Source organism: Hemitrygon akajei, chromosome 7 (assembly GCF_048418815.1).
Source record: "Hemitrygon akajei chromosome 7, sHemAka1.3, whole genome shotgun sequence".
Lineage (NCBI taxonomy): Eukaryota > Metazoa > Chordata > Chondrichthyes > Myliobatiformes > Dasyatidae > Hemitrygon > Hemitrygon akajei.
The window spans coordinates 91,494,726-91,513,609 of NC_133130.1; positions in this window are offsets into that span (position 1 = coordinate 91,494,726).

Consider the following 18,884-nt stretch of genomic DNA (forward strand, 5'->3'; position numbering starts at 1 on the left):
TTCCACTTCCCAATACACTATCCACTTCTTCCTCCTGACATCCACCTCCCTCTCTTCCACTTCACAATACACTATCCACTTCTTCCTCCTGACATCCACCTCTCTCTCTTCCACTTCCCAATACACTGTCCACTTCTTCCTCCTGACATCCACCTCTCTCTCTTCCACTTCCCAATACACTGTCCACTTCTTCCTCCTGACATCCACCTCCCTGTCTCCCACTTCCCAATACACTATCCACTTCTTCCTCCTGACATCCACCTCCTTCTCTTCCACTTCACAATACGCTATCCACTTATTCCTCCGGACATCCACCTCCCTCTCTTCCACTTCCCAATACACTGTCCACTTCTTCCTCCTGACATCCACCTCTCTCTCTGCCACTTCCCAATACACTGTCCACTTCTTCCTCCTGCCATCCACCTCCCTCTCTCCCACTTCCCAATACACTCTCCACTTCCTCCTCCTGACATCCATCTCCCTCTCTCCCACTTCCCAATACATTATCAACTTCTTTCTCCTGACATCCACCACCCTCTCTTTCACTTCCCGATACACTATCCACTTGTTTCTTCTGACATCCACCTCCCTCTCTTCCACTTCCCAATACACTGTCCACTTCTTCCTCCTGACATCCACCTTCCTCTCTCCCACTTCCCAATACACTATCCACTTCTTCCTCCTGACATCCATCTCTCTCTCTTCCACTTCCCAATACACAGTCCACGTCTTCCTCCTGACATCCACCTCCCTCTCTTCCACTTCCCAATACACTATCCACTTCTTCCTCCTGACATCCACCTCCCTCTCTTCCACTTCCCAATACACTTTCCACTTCTTCCTCCTGACATCTACCTCTCTCTCTGCCACTTACCAATACACTGTCCACTTCTTCCTCCTGACATCCACCTCCCTCTCTTCCACTTCCCAATACAATATCCACTTCTTCCTCCTGACATCCATCTCCCTCTCTTCCACTTCCCAATACACTGTCCACTTCTTCCTCCTGACATCCATCTCTCTCTCTTCCACTTCCCAATACACTGTCCACTTCTTCCTCCTGACATCCACCTCCCTCTCTTCCACTTCCCAATACACTATCCATTTCTTTCTCCTGACATTCACCTCCCTCTCTTCCACTTCCCAATACACTATCCACTTCTTCCTCCTGACATCCACCTCCCTCTCTTCCACTTCACAATACACTATCCACTTCTTCCTCCTGACATCCACCTCTCTCTCTTCCACTTCCCAATACACTGTCCACTTCTTCCTCCTGACATCCACCTCTCTCTCTTCCACTTCCCAATACACTGTCCACTTCTTCCTCCTGACATCCACCTCCCTGTCTCCCACTTCCCAATACACTATCCACTTCTTCCTCCTGACATCCACCTCCTTCTCTTCCACTTCACAATACGCTATCCACTTATTCCTCCGGACATCCACCTCCCTCTCTTCCACTTCCCAATACACTGTCCACTTCTTCCTCCTGACATCCACCTCTCTCTCTGCCACTTCCCAATACACTGTCCACTTCTTCCTCCTGCCATCCACCTCCCTCTCTCCCACTTCCCAATACACTATCCACTTCCTCCTCCTGACATCCACCTCCCTCTCTCCCACTTCCCAATACACTGTCCACTTCTTTCTCCTGACATCCACCACCCTCTCTTTCACTTCCCGATACACTATCCACTTGTTTCTTCTGACATCCACCTCCCTCTCTTCCACTTCCCAAAACACTGTCCACTTCTTCCTCCTGACATCCACCTCTCTCTGTGCCACTTCCCAATACACTGTCCACTTCTTCCTCCTGACATCCAGCTCCCTCTCACCCACTTCGCAATACACTATCCACTTCCTCCTCCTGACATCCACCTCCCTCTCTCCCACTTACCAATACACTATCCACTTCTTCCTCCTGACATCCACGTCCCTCTCTTCCACTTCCCAATACACTATCCACTTCTTCCTCCTGACATCCACCTCCCTCTATCCCACTTCCCAATATACTGTCCAATTCTTCCTCCTGACATCCACCTCCCTCTATCCCATTTCCCAATACACTATCCACTTCTTCCTCCTGACATCCACCTCCCTCTCTTCCACTTCACAAAACACTATCCACTTCTTCCTCCTGACATCCACCTCTCTCTCTTCCACTTCCCAATACACTGTCCACTTCTTCCTCCTGACATCCACCTCTCTCTCTGCCACTTCCCAATACACTGTCCACTTCTTCCTCCTGACATCCAACTCTCTCTCTTCCACTTCCCAATACACTATCCACTTCTTCCTCTTGACATCCACCTCTCTCTCTTCCACTTCCCAATACACTGTCCACTTCTTCCTCCTGACATCCACCTCTCTCTCTGCCACTTCCCAATACACTGTCCACTTCTTCCTCCTGACATCCACCTCCCTCTCACCCACTTCCCAATACACTATCCACTTCCACCTCCTGACATCCACCTCGCTCTCTCCCACTCCTCAAAACACTATCCACTTGTTTCTCCTGACATCCACCTCCCTCTCTCCCACTTCCAATACACTTTCCACTTCTTCCTCCTGACATCCACCTCCCTCTCTCCCTCTTCCAATACACTGTCCACTTCTTCCTCCTGACATCCACCTCTCTTTCTGCCACTTCCCAATACACTATCCACTTCCTCCTCCTGATATCCACCTCCCTCTCTCCCACTTCCCAATACACTATCCACTTGTTTCTTCTGACATCCACCTCCCTCTCTTCCACTTCCCAAAACACTGTCCACTTCTTGCTCCTGACATCCACCTCCCTCTCTTCCACTTCCCAATGCACTATCGACTTCTTCCTCCTGACATCCACCTCCCTCTATCCCACTTCCTAATACACTGTCCACTTCTTCCACCTGACATCCACCTTCCTCTCTCCCACTTCCCAATACACTATCCACTTCTTCCTCCTGACATCCTCCTCCCTCTCTCCCACTTCCCAATACACTATCCACTTCCTCCTCCTGACATCCACCTCTCTCTTCCACTTCCCAGTACACTGTCCACTTCTTCCTCCTAACATCCACCTTTCTCTTCCACTTCCCAATACACTGTCCACTTCTTCCTCCTGACATCCACCTCCCTCTCTTCCACTTCCCAATACACTATCCACTTCTTCCTCCTGACATCCACCTCCCTCTCTTCCACTTCCCAATACACTACCCACTTCTTCCTCCTGACATCCACCTGCCTCTCTTCCTTCCCAATACACTATCCACTTCTTCCTCCTGACATCCACCTCCATCTCTTCCACTTCATACTACACTATCCACTTCTTCCTCCTGACATCCAGCTCCCTCTCACCCACTTCGCAATACACTATCCACTTCCTCCTCCTGACATCCACCTCCCTCTCTCCCACTTACCAATACACTATCCACTTCTTCCTCCTGAGATCCACGTCCCTCTCTTCCACTTCCCAATACACTATCCACTTCTTCCTCCTGACATCCACCTCCCTCTATCCCACTTCCCAATATACTGTCCAATTCTTCCTCCTGACATCCACCTCCCTCTATCCCATTTCCCAATACACTATCCACTTCTTCCTCCTGACATCCACCTCCCTCTATCCCACTTCCCAATATACTGTCCAATTCTTCCTCCTGACATCCACCTCCCTCTATCCCATTTCCCAATACACTATCCACTTCTTCCTCCTGACATCCACCTCCCTCTCTTCCACTTCACAAAACACTATCCACTTCTTCCTCCTGACATCCACCTCTCTCTCTTCCACTTCCCAATACACTGTCCACTTCTTCCTCCTGACATCCACCTCTCTCTCTGCCACTTCCCAATACACTGTCCACTTCTTCCTCCTGACATCCAACTCTCTCTCTTCCACTTCCCAATACACTATCCACTTCTTCCTCTTGACATCCACCTCTCTCTCTTCCACTTCCCAATACACTGTCCACTTCTTCCTCCTGACATCCACCTCTCTCTCTGCCACTTCCCAATACACTGTCCACTTCTTCCTCCTGACATCCACCTCCCTCTCACCCACTTCCCAATACACTATCCACTTCCACCTCCTGACATCCACCTCGCTCTCTCCCACTCCTCAAAACACTATCCACTTGTTTCTCCTGACATCCACCTCCCTCTCTCCCACTTCCAATACACTTTCCACTTCTTCCTCCTGACATCCACCTCCCTCTCTCCCTCTTCCAATACACTGTCCACTTCTTCCTCCTGACATCCACCTCTCTTTCTGCCACTTCCCAATACACTATCCACTTCCTCCTCCTGATATCCACCTCCCTCTCTCCCACTTCCCAATACACTATCCACTTGTTTCTTCTGACATCCACCTCCCTCTCTTCCACTTCCCAAAACACTGTCCACTTCTTGCTCCTGACATCCACCTCCCTCTCTTCCACTTCCCAATGCACTATCGACTTCTTCCTCCTGACATCCACCTCCCTCTATCCCACTTCCTAATACACTGTCCACTTCTTCCACCTGACATCCACCTTCCTCTCTCCCACTTCCCAATACACTATCCACTTCTTCCTCCTGACATCCTCCTCCCTCTCTCCCACTTCCCAATACACTATCCACTTCCTCCTCCTGACATCCACCTCTCTCTTCCACTTCCCAGTACACTGTCCACTTCTTCCTCCTAACATCCACCTTTCTCTTCCACTTCCCAATACACTGTCCACTTCTTCCTCCTGACATCCACCTCCCTCTCTTCCACTTCCCAATACACTATCCACTTCTTCCTCCTGACATCCACCTCCCTCTCTTCCACTTCCCAATACACTACCCACTTCTTCCTCCTGACATCCACCTGCCTCTCTTCCTTCCCAATACACTATCCACTTCTTCCTCCTGACATCCACCTCCATCTCTTCCACTTCATACTACACTATCCACTTCTTCCTCCTGACATCCAGCTCCCTCTCACCCACTTCGCAATACACTATCCACTTCCTCCTCCTGACATCCACCTCCCTCTCTCCCACTTACCAATACACTATCCACTTCTTCCTCCTGAGATCCACGTCCCTCTCTTCCACTTCCCAATACACTATCCACTTCTTCCTCCTGACATCCACCTCCCTCTATCCCACTTCCCAATATACTGTCCAATTCTTCCTCCTGACATCCACCTCCCTCTATCCCATTTCCCAATACACTATCCACTTCTTCCTCCTGACATCCACCTCCCTCTCTTCCACTTCACAAAACACTATCCACTTCTTCCTCCTGACATCCACCTCTCTCTCTTCCACTTCCCAATACACTGTCCACTTCTTCCTCCTGACATCCACCTCTCTCTCTGCCACTTCCCAATACACTGTCCACTTCTTCCTCCTGACATCCAACTCTCTCTCTTCCACTTCCCAATACACTATCCACTTCTTCCTCTTGACATCCACCTCTCTCTCTTCCACTTCCCAATACACTGTCCACTTCTTCCTCCTGACATCCACCTCTCTCTCTGCCACTTCCCAATACACTGTCCACTTCTTCCTCCTGACATCCACCTCCCTCTCACCCACTTCCCAATACACTATCCACTTCCACCTCCTGACATCCACCTCGCTCTCTCCCACTCCTCAAAACACTATCCACTTGTTTCTCCTGACATCCACCTCCCTCTCTCCCACTTCCAATACACTTTCCACTTCTTCCTCCTGACATCCACCTCCCTCTCTCCCTCTTCCAATACACTGTCCACTTCTTCCTCCTGACATCCACCTCTCTTTCTGCCACTTCCCAATACACTATCCACTTCCTCCTCCTGATATCCACCTCCCTCTTTCCCACTTCCCAATACACTATCCACTTGTTTCTTCTGACATCCACCTCCCTCTCTTCCACTTCCCAAAACACTGTCCACTTCTTGCTCCTGACATCCACCTCCCTCTCTTCCACTTCCCAATGCACTATCGACTTCTTCCTCCTGACATCCACCTCCCTCTATCCCACTTCCTAATACACTGTCCACTTCTTCCACCTGACATCCACCTTCCTCTCTCCCACTTCCCAATACACTATCCACTTCTTCCTCCTGACATCCTCCTCCCTCTCTCCCACTTCCCAATACACTATCCACTTCCTCCTCCTGACATCCACCTCTCTCTTCCACTTCCCAGTACACTGTCCACTTCTTCCTCCTAACATCCACCTTTCTCTTCCACTTCCCAATACACTGTCCACTTCTTCCTCCTGACATCCACCTCCCTCTCTTCCACTTCCCAATACACTATCCACTTCTTCCTCCTGACATCCACCTCCCTCTCTTCCACTTCCCAATACACTACCCACTTCTTCCTCCTGACATCCACCTGCCTCTCTTCCTTCCCAATACACTATCCACTTCTTCCTCCTGACATCCACCTCCATCTCTTCCACTTCATACTACACTAACCACTTCTTCCTCCTCACATCCACCTCCCTCTATCCCACTTCCCAATACACTGTCCAGTTCTTCCTCCTGACATCCACCTCCCTGTCTCCCACTTCCCAATACACTATCCACTTCTTCCTCCTGACATCCACCTCCCTCTCTTCCACTTCACAATACACTATGCACTTATTCCTCCGGACATCCACCTCCCTCTCTTCCACTTCCCAATACACTGTCCACTTCTTCCTCCTGACATCCACCTCCCTCTCTTTCACTTCCCAATACTCTATCCACTTGTTTCTTCTCACATCCACCACCCTCTCTTTCACTTCCCAATACACTATCCACTTGTTTCTTCTGACATCCACCTCTATCTCTGCCACTTCCCAATACACTGTCCACTTCTTCCTCCTGCCATCCACCTCCCTGTCTCCCACTTCCCAATACACTCTCCACTTCCTCCTCCTGACATCCACATCCCTCTCTCACACTTCCCAATACACTATCCACTTCTTTCTCCTGACATCCACCACCCTCTCTTTCACTTCCCAATACACTATCCACTTGTTTCTTCTGACATCCACCTCCCTCTCTTCCACTTCCCAAAACACTGTCCACTTCTTCCTCCTGACATCCACCTCTCTCTCTGCCACTTCCCAATACACTGTCCACTTCTTCCTCCTGACATCCAGCTCCCTCTCACCCACTTCGCAATACACTATCCACTTCCTCCTCCTGACATCCACCTCCCTCTCTCCCACTTACCAATACACTATCCACTTCTTCCTCCTGACATCCACGTCCCTCTCTTCCACTTCCCAATACACTATCCACTTCTTCCTCCTGACATCCACCTCCCTCTATCCCACTTCCCAATATACTGTCCAATTCTTCCTCCTGACATCCACCTCCCTCTATCCCATTTCCCAATACACTATCCACTTCTTCCTCCTGACATCCACCTCCCTCTCTTCCACTTCACAATACACTATACACTTCTTCCTCCTGACATCCACCTCCCTCTCTTCCACTTCCCAATACACTGTCCACTTCTTCCTCCTGACATCCACCTCTCTCTCTTCCACTTCCCAATATACTATCCACTTCTTCCTCTTGACATCCACCTCTCTCTCTTCCACTTCCCAATACACTGTCCACTTCTTCCTCCTGACATCCACCTCTCTCTCTGCCACTTCCCAATACACTGTCCACTTCTTCCTCCTGACATCCACCTCCCTCTCATCCACTTCCCAATACACTATCCACTTCCACCTCCTGACATCCACCTCCCTCTCTCCCACTTCCAATACACTATCCACTTCTTTCTCCTGACATCCACCTCCCTCTCTCCCACTTCCAATACACTTTCCACTTCTTCCTCCTGACATCCACCTCCCTCTCTGCCACTTCCCAATATACTGTCCACTTCTTCCTCCTTAAATCCACCTCTCTCTCTTCCACTTCCCAATACACTGTCCACTTCTTCCTCCTGACATCCACCTCCCTCTCTTCCACTTCCCAATACACTGTCCACTTCTTCCTCCTGACTTCCACCTCCCTCTCTTCCACTTCCCAATTCACTATCCACTTCTTCCTCCTGACATCCACCTCACTCACTCGCACTTCCCAATACACTATCCACTTCTTCCTCCTGACATCCACCTCCCTCTCTCCCACTTACAATACACTTTCCACTTCTTCCACCTGACATCCACCTTCCTCTCTCCCACTTCCCAATACACTATCCACTTCTTCCTCCTGACATCCATCTCTCTCTCTTCCACTTCCCAATACACAGTCCACGTCTTCCTCCTGACATCCACCTCCCTCTCTTCCACTTCCCAATACACTATCCACTTCTTCCTCCTGACATCCACCTCCCTCTCTTCCACTTCCCAATACACTTTCCACTTCTTCCTCCTGACATCTACCTCTCTCTCTGCCACTTACCAATACACTGTCCACTTCTTCCTCCTGACATCCACCTCCCTCTCTTCCACTTCCCAATACACTATCCACTTCTTCCTCCTGACATCCATCTCCCTCTCTTCCACTTCCCAATACACTATCCATTTCTTTCTCCTGACATTCACCTCCCTCTCTTCCACTTCCCAATACACTATCCACTTCTTCCTCCTGACATCCACCTCCCTCTCTCCCACTTCCCAATACACTATCCACTTCTTCCTCCTGACATCCACCTCCCTCTCTCCCAATTCCAATACACTTTCCACTTCTTCCTCCTGACATACACCTTCCTCTCTCCTACTTCCCAATACACTATCCACTTCTTCCTCCTGACATCCATCTCCCTCTCTTCCACTTCCCAATACACTGTCCACTTTTTCCTCCTGACATCCATCTCTCTCTCTTCCACTTCCCAATACAGTGTCCACTACTTCCTCCTGACATCCACCTCCCTCTCTCCCACTTACCAATACACTATCCGCTTCTTCCTCCTGACATCCACGTCCCTCTCTTCCACTTCCCAATACACTACCCACTTCTTCCTCCTGACATCCACCTGCCTCTCTTCCTTCCCAATACACTATCCACTTCTTCCTCCTGACATCCACCTCCATCTCTTCCACTTCATACTACACTAACCACTTCTTCCTCCTCACATCCACCTCCCTCTATCCCACTTCCCAATACACTGTCCAGTTCTTCCTCCTGACATCCACCTCCCTGTCTCCCACTTCCCAATACACTATCCACTTCTTCCTCCTGACATCCACCTCCCTCTCTTCCACTTCACAATACACTATGCACTTATTCCTCCGGACATCCACCTCCCTCTCTTCCACTTCCCAATACACTGTCCACTTCTTCCTCCTGACATCCACCTCCCTCTCTTTCACTTCCCAATACTCTATCCACTTGTTTCTTCTGACATCCACCACCCTCTCTTTCACTTCCCAATACACTATCCACTTGTTTCTTCTGACATCCACCTCTATCTCTGCCACTTCCCAATACACTGTCCACTTCTTCCTCCTGCCATCCACCTCCCTCTCTCCCACTTCCCAATACACTCTCCACTTCCTCCTCCTGACATCCACCTCCCTCTCTCCCACTTCCCAATACACTATCCACTTCTTTCTCCTGACATCCACCACCCTCTCTTTCACTTCCCAATACACTATCCACTTGTTTCTTCTGACATCCACCTCCCTCTCTTCCACTTCCCAAAACACTGTCCACTTCTTCCTCCTGACATCCAGCTCCCTCTCACCCACTTCGCAATACACTATCCACTTCCTCCTCCTGACATCCACCTCCCTCTCTCCCACTTACCAATACACTATCCACTTCTTCCTCCTGACATCCACGTCCCTCTCTTCCACTTCCCAATACACTATCCACTTCTTCCTCCTGACATCCACCTCCCTCTATCCCACTTCCCAATATACTGTCCAATTCTTCCTCCTGACATCCACCTCCCTCTATCCCATTTCCCAATACACTATCCACTTCTTCCTCCTGACATCCACCTCCCTCTCTTCCACTTCACAATACACTATACACTTCTTCCTCCTGACATCCACCTCCCTCTCTTCCACTTCCCAATACACTGTCCACTTCTTCCTCCTGACATCCACCTCTCTCTCTTCCACTTCCCAATATACTATCCACTTCTTCCTCTTGACATCCACCTCTCTCTCTTCCACTTCCCAATACACTGTCCACTTCTTCCTCCTGACATCCACCTCTCTCTCTGCCACTTCCCAATACACTGTCCACTTCCACCTCCTGACATCCACCTCTCTCTCTTCCACTTCCCAATACACAGTCCACGTCTTCCTCCTGACATCCACCTCCCTCTCTTCCACTTCCCAATACACTATCCACTTCTTCCTCCTGACATCCACCTCCCTCTCTTCCACTTCCCAATACACTTTCCACTTCTTCCTCCTGACCTCCACCTCCCTCTCTCCCACTTCCCAATACACTATCCACTTCTTCCTCCTGACATCCACCTCCCTCTCTCCCAATTCCAATACACTTTCCACTTCTTCCTCCTGACATACACCTTCCTCTCTCCTACTTCCCAATACACTATCCACTTCTTCCTCCTGACATCCATCTCCCTCTCTTCCACTTCCCAATACACTGTCCACTTTTTCCTCCTGACATCCATCTCTCTCTCTTCCACTTCCCAATACAGTGTCCACTACTTCCTCCTGACATCCACCTCCCTCTCTCCCACTTACCAATACACTATCCACTTCTTCCTCCTGACATCCACCTCTCTCTCTTCCACTTCCCAATACACTGTCCACTTCTTCCTCCTGACATCCACCTCCCTCTATCCCACTTCCCAATATACTGTCCAATTCTTCCTCCTGACATCCACCTCCCTCTATCCCATTTCCCAATACACTATCCACTTCTTCCTCCTGACATCCACCTCCCTCTCTTCCGCTTCACAATACACTATCCACTTCTTCCTCCTGACATCCACCTCTCTCTCTTCCACTTCCCAATACACTGTCCACTTCTTCCTCCTGACATCCAACTCTCTCTCTGCCACTTCCCAATACACTGTCCACTTCTTCCTCCTGACATCCACCTCTCTCTCTTCCACTTCCCAATACACTATCCACTTCTTCCTCTTGACATCCACCTCTCTCTCTTCCACTTCCCAATACACTGTCCACTTCTTCCTCCTGACATCCACCTCTCTCTCTGCCACTTCCCAATACACTGTCCACTTCTTCCTCCTGACATCCACCTTGCTCTCTCCCACTTCCAATACACTTTCCACTTCTTCCTCCTGACATCCACCTCCCTCTCTCCCTCTTCCAATACACTGTCCACTTCTTCCTCCTGACATCCACCTCTCTTTCTGCCACTTCCCAATACACTATCCACTTCCTCCTCCTGATATCCACCTCCCTCTCTCCCACTTCCCAATACACTATCCACTTCTTTCTCCTGACATCCATCTCCCTCTCTTTCACTTCCCAATACACTATCCACTTGTTTCTTCTGACATCCACCTCCCTCTCTTCCACTTCCCAAAACACTGTCCACTTCTTCCTCCTGACATGTACCTCTCTCTCTGCCACTTCCCAATACACTGTCCACTTCTTCCTCCTGACATCCACCTCCCTCTCACCCACTTCCCAATACACTATCCACTTCCACCTCCTGACATCCACCTCCCTCTCTCCCACTTCCAATACACTATCCACTTGTTTCTCCTGACATCCACCTCCCTCTCTCCCACTTCCAATACACTTTCCACTTCTTCCTCCTGACATCCACCTCCCTCTCTCCCACTTCCAATACACTGTCCACTTCTTCCTCCTGACATCCACCTCTCTCTCTGCCACTTCCCAATACACTATCCACTTCCTCCTCCTGATATCCACCTCCCTCTCTCCCACTTCCCAAAACACTGTCCACTTCTTCCTCCTGACATCCACCTCTCTCTCTGCCACTTCCCAATAAACTGTCCACTTCTTCCTCCTGACATCCAGCGCCCTCTCACCCACTTCGCAATACACTATCCACTTCCTCCTCCTGACATCCACCTCCCTCTCTTTCACTTCCCAATACTCTATCCACTTCTTTCTCCTTACATCCACCTCTCTCTCTCCCACTTCCAATACACTGTCCTCTTCTTCCTCCTGACATCCACCTCTCTCTCTGCCACTTCCCAATACACTATCCACTTCCTCCTCCTGATATCCACCTCCCTCTCTCCCACTTCCCAATACACTATCCACTTCTTTCTCCTGACATCCATCTCCCTCTCTTTCACTTCCCAATACACTATCCACTTGTTTCTTCTGACATCCACCTCCCTCTCTTCCACTTCCCAAAACACTGTCCACTTCTTCCTCCTGACAACCATCTCTCTCTCTGCCACTTCACAATATACTGTCCACTTCTTCCTCCTGCCATCCACCTCCCTCTCTCCCACTTCCCAATACTCTGTCCACTTCTTCCTCCTGACATCCACCTCCCTCTGTCCCACTTCCCTATACACTATCCACTTCTTCCTCCTAACATCCACCTCTCTCTTCCACTTCCCAATACACTGTCCACTTCTTCCTCCTGACATCCACCTCCCTCTCTTCCACTTCCCAATACACTATCCACTTCTTCCTCCTGACATCCACCTCCCTCTATTCCATTTCCCAATACACTATACACTTCTTCCTCCTGACATCCACCTCCCTCTCTTCCACTTCCCAATACACTATCCACTTCTTCCTCCTGACTTCCACGTCCCTCTCTTCCACTTCCCAATACACTATCCACTTCTTCCTCCGGACATCCACCTCTCTCTCTGCCACTTCCCTATACACTGTCCACTTCTTCATCCTGACATCCACCTCCCTCTCTCCCACTTCCCAATACACTATCCACTTCTTCCTCCTGACATCCACCTCCATCTCTTCCACTTCATACTACACTATCCACTTCTTCCTCCTCACATCCACCTCCCTCTATCCCACTTCCCAATACACTGTCCAGTTCTTCCTCCTGACATCCACCTCCCTGTCTCCCAATTCCCAATACACTATCCACTTCTTCCTCCTGACATCCACCTCCCTGTCTTCCACTTCCAATACACTGTCCACTTCTTCCTCCTGACATCCACCTTCCTCTCTCCCACTTCCCAATACACTATCCACTTCTTCCTCCTGACATCCACCTCTCTCTCTGCCACTTCCCAATACACTGTCCACTTCTTCCTCCTGACATCCACCTCTCTCTCTCCCACTTCCCAATACACTATCCACTTCTTTCTCCTGACATCCACCTCCCTCTCTTCCACTTCCCAATACACTATCCACTTCTTTCTTCTGACATCCACCTCCCTCTCTTCCACTTCCCAATACTCTGTCCACTTCTTCCTCCTGACATCCGCCTCCCTCTCTCCCACTTCCCTATACACTGTCCACTTCTTCATCCTGACATCCACCTCCCTCTCTCCCACTTCCCAATACACTATCCACTTCTTCCTCCTGACATCCACCTCCATCTCTTCCACTTCATACTACACTATCCACTTCTTCCTCCTCACATCCACCTCCCTCTATCCCACTTCCCAATACACTGTCCAGTTCTTCCTCCTGACATCCACCTCCCTGTCTCCCAATTCCCAATACACTATCCACTTCTTCCTCCTGACATCCACCTCCCTGTCTTCCACTTCCAATACACTGTCCACTTCTTCCTCCTGACATCCACCTTCCTCTCTCCCACTTCCCAATACACTATCCACTTCTTCCTCCTGACATCCACCTCTCTCTCTGCCACTTCCCAATACACTGTCCACTTCTTCCTCCTGACATCCACCTCTCTCTCTCCCACTTCCCAATACACTATCCACTTCTTTCTCCTGACATCCACCTCCCTCTCTTCCACTTCCCAATACACTATCCACTTCTTTCTTCTGACATCCACCTCCCTCTCTTCCACTTCCCAATACTCTGTCCACTTCTTCCTCCTGACATCCACCTCCCTCTCTCCCACTTCCCAATACACTATCCACTTCTACCTCCTGACATCCACCTCCCTCTCTCCCACTTCCCAATACACTGTGCACTTCTTCCTCCTGCCATCCGCCTCCCTCTCTCCCACTTCCCAATACACTATCCACTTCTTCCTCCTGACATCCACCTCCCTCTCTCGCACTTCCCAATACACTATCCACTCCTTTCTGCTGACATCCACCTCCCTCTATTCCACTTCCCAATACACTATCCACTTCTTCCTCCTGACATCCACCTCCCTCTCTTCCACTTCCAAATACACTATCCACTTCTTCCTACTGACATCCACCTCACTCTCTCGCACTTCCCAATACACTATCCACTTCTTCCTCCTGACATCCACCTCCCTCTCTCCCTCTTCCAATACACTTTCCACTTCTTCCACCGGACATCCACCTTCCTCTCTCCCACTTCCCAATACACTATCCACTTCTTCCTCCTGACATCCACCTCTCTCTCTACCACTTCCCAATACACTGTCCACTTCTTCCTCCTGACATCCACCTCCCACTCTTCCACTTCCCACTACTCTGTCGACTTCTTCCTCCTGACATCCACCTCCCTCTCTCCCACTTCCTAATACACTATTCACTTTTCCTCCTTACATCCACCTCCCTCTATCCCACTTCCCAATACACTGTCCACTTTTTCCTCCTGGCATCCACCTCCCTCTCTCCCACTTCCTAATACACGATTCACTTCTTCCTCCTGACATCCACCTTCCTCTCTCCCACTTCCCAATACACTGTCCACTTCTTTCTCCTGACATCCACCTCTCTTTTCCACTTCCCAATACACTGTCCACTTCTTCCTCCTGACATCCACCTCCCTCTCTTCCACTTCCCAATACACTATCCACTTCTTCCTCCTGACATCCACCTCCCTCTATCCCACTTCCCAATACACTGTCCAGTTCTTCCTCCTGACATCCACCTCTCTCTCTTCCACTTCCCAATACACTGTCCACTTCTTCCTCCTGACATCCATCTCCCTCTCTTCCACTTCCCAATACACTGTCCACTTTTTCCTCCTGACATCCATCTCTCTCTCTTCCACTTCCCAATACAGTGTCCACTACTTCCTCCTGACATCCACCTCCCTCTCTCCCACTTACCAATACACTATCCACTTCTTCCTCCTGACATCCACGTCCCTCTCTTCCACTTCCCAATACACTACCCACTTCTTCCTCCTGACATCCACCTGCCTCTCTTCCTTCCCAATACACTATCCACTTCTTCCTCCTGACATCCACCTCCATCTCTTCCACTTCATACTACACTAACCACTTCTTCCTCCTCACATCCACCTCCCTCTATCCCACTTCCCAATACACTGTCCAGTTCTTCCTCCTGACATCCACCTCCCTGTCTCCCACTTCCCAATACACTATCCACTTCTTCCTCCTGACATCCACCTCCCTCTCTTCCACTTCACAATACACTATGCACTTATTCCTCCGGACATCCACCTCCCTCTCTTCCACTTCCCAATACACTGTCCACTTCTTCCTCCTGACATCCACCTCCCTCTCTTTCACTTCCCAATACTCTATCCACTTGTTTCTTCTGACATCCACCACCCTCTCTTTCACTTCCCAATACACTATCCACTTGTTTCTTCTGACATCCACCTCTATCTCTGCCACTTCCCAATACACTGTCCACTTCTTCCTCCTGCCATCCACCTCCCTCTCTCCCACTTCCCAATACACTCTCCACTTCCTCCTCCTGACATCCACCTCCCTCTCTCCCACTTCCCAATACACTATCCACTTCTTTCTCCTGACATCCACCACCCTCTCTTTCACTTCCCAATACACTATCCACTTCTTCCTCCTGACATCCACGTCCCTCTCTTCCACTTCCCAATACACTATCCACTTCTTCCTCCTGACATCCACCTCCCTCTATCCCACTTCCCAATATACTGTCCAATTCTTCCTCCTGACATCCACCTCCCTCTATCCCATTTCCCAATACACTATCCACTTCTTCCTCCTGACATCCACCTCCCTCTCTTCCACTTCACAATACACTATACACTTCTTCCTCCTGACATCCACCTCCCTCTCTTCCACTTCCCAATACACTGTCCACTTCTTCCTCCTGACATCCACCTCTCTCTCTTCCACTTCCCAATATACTATCCACTTCTTCCTCTTGACATCCACCTCTCTCTCTTCCACTTCCCAATACACTGTCCACTTCTTCCTCCTGACATCCACATCTCTCTCTGCCACTTCCCAATACACTGTCCACTTCTTCCTCCTGACATCCACCTCCCTCTCATCCACTTCCCAATACACTATCCACTTCCACCTCCTGACATCCACCTCCCTCTCTCCCACTTCCAATACACTATCCACTTCTTTCTCCTGACATCCACCTCCCTCTCTCCCACTTCCAATACACTTTCCACTTCTTCCTCCTGACATCCACCTCCCTCTCTGCCACTTCCCAATATACTGTCCACTTCTTCCTCCTGAAATCCACCTCTCTCTCTTCCACTTCCCAATACACTGTCCACTTCTTCCTCCTGACATCCACCTCCCTCTCTTCCACTTCCCAATACACTGTCCACTTCTTCCTCCTGACTTCCACCTCCCTCTCTTCCACTTCCCAATTCACTATCCACTTCTTCCTCCTGACATCCACCTCACTCACTCGCACTTCCCAATACACTATCCACTTCTTCCTCCTGACATCCACCTCCCTCTCTCCCACTTACAATACACTTTCCACTTCTTCCACCTGACATCCACATTCCTCTCTCCCACTTCCCAATACACTATCCACTTCTTCCTCCTGACATCCATCTCTCTCTCTTCCACTTCCCAATACACAATCCACGTCTTCCTCCTGACATCCACCTCCCTCTCTTCCACTTCCCAATACACTATCCACTTCTTCCTCCTGACATCCACCTCCCTCTCTTCCACTTCCCAATACACTTTCCACTTCTTCCTCCTGACCTCCACCTCCCTCTCTCCCACTTCCCAATACACTATCCACTTCTTCCTCCTGACATCCACCTCCCTCTCTCCCAATTCCAATACACTTTCCACTTCTTCCTCCTGACATACACCTTCCTCTCTCCTACTTCCCAATACACTATCCACTTCTTCCTCCTGACATCCATCTCCCTCTCTTCCACTTCCCAATACACTGTCCACTTTTTCCTCCTGACATCCATCTCTCTCTCTTCCACTTCCCAATACAGTGTCCACTACTTCCTCCTGACATCCACCTCCCTCTCTCCCACTTACCAATACACTATCCACTTCTTCCTCCTGACATCCACGTCCCTCTCTTCCACTTCCCAATACACTATCCACTTCTTCCTCCTGACATCCACCTCCCTCTATCCCACTTCCCAATATACTGTCCAATTCTTCCTCCTGACATCCACCTCCCTCTATCCCATTTCCCAATACACTATCCACTTCTTCCTCCTGACATCCACCTCCCTCTCTTCCGCTTCACAATACACTATCCACTTCTTCCTCCTGACATCCACCTCTCTCTCTTCCACTTCCCAATACACTGTCCACATCTTCCTCCTGACATCCACCTCTCTCTCTGCCACTTCCCAATACACTGTCCACTTCTTCCTCCTGACATCCACCTCTCTCTCTTCCACTTCCCAATACACTATCCACTTCTTCCTCTTGACATCCACCTCTCTCTCTTCCACTTCCCAATACACTGTCCACTTCTTCCTCCTGACATCCACCTCTCTCTCTGCCACTTCCCAATACACTGTCCACTTCTTCCTCCTGACATCCACCTCCCTCTGACCCACTTCCCAATACACTATCCACTTCCACCTCCTGACATCCACCTCGCTCTCTCCCACTCCTCAAAACACTATCCACTTCTTTTTCCTGACATCCACCTCCCTCTCTCCCACTTCCAATACACTTTCCACTTCTTCCTCCTGACATCCACCTCCCTCTCTCCCTCTTCCAATACACTGTCCACTTCTTCCTCCTGACATCCACCTCTCTTTCTGCCACTTCCCAATACACTATCCACTTCCTCCTCCAGATATCCACCTCCCTCTCTCCCACTTCCCAATACACTATCCACTTCTTTCTCCTGACATCCATCTCCCTCTCTTTCACTTCCCAATACACTATCCACTTGTTTCTTCTGACATCCACCTCCCTCTCTTCCACTTCCCAAAACACTGTCCACTTCTTCCTCCTGACATGTACCTCTCTCTCTGCCACTTCCCAATACACTGTCCACTTCTTCCTCCTGACATCCACCTCCCTCTCACCCACTTCCCAATACACTATCCACATCCACCTCCTGACATCCACCTCCCTCTCTCCCACTTCCAATACACTATCCACTTCCTCCTCCTGACATCCACCTCCCTCTCTCCCACTTCCAATACACTTTCCACTTCTTCCTCCTGACATCCACCTCCCTCTCTCCCACTTCCAATACACTGTCCACTTCTTCCTCCTGACATCCACCTCTCTCTCTGCCACTTCCCAATACACTATCCACTTCCTCCTCCTGATATCCACCTCCCTCTCTCCCACTTCCCAAAACACTGTCCACTTCTTCCTCCTGACATCCACCTCTCTCTCTGCCACTTCCCAATAAACTGTCCACTTCTTCCTCCTGACATCCAGCGCCCTCTCACCCACTTCGCAATACACTATCCACTTCCTCCTCCTGACATCCACCTCTCTCTTCCACTTCCCAGTACACTGTTCACTTCTTCCTCCTAACATCCACCTCTCTCTTCCACTTCCCAATACACTGTCCACTTCTTCCTCCTGACATCCACCTCCCTCTCTTCCACTTCCCAATACACTATCCACTTCTTCCTCCTGACATCCACCTCCCTCTATTCCATTTCCCAATACACTATACACTTCTTCCTCCTGACATCCACCTCCCTCTCTTCCACTTCCCAATACACTATCCACTTCTTCCTCCTGACTTCCA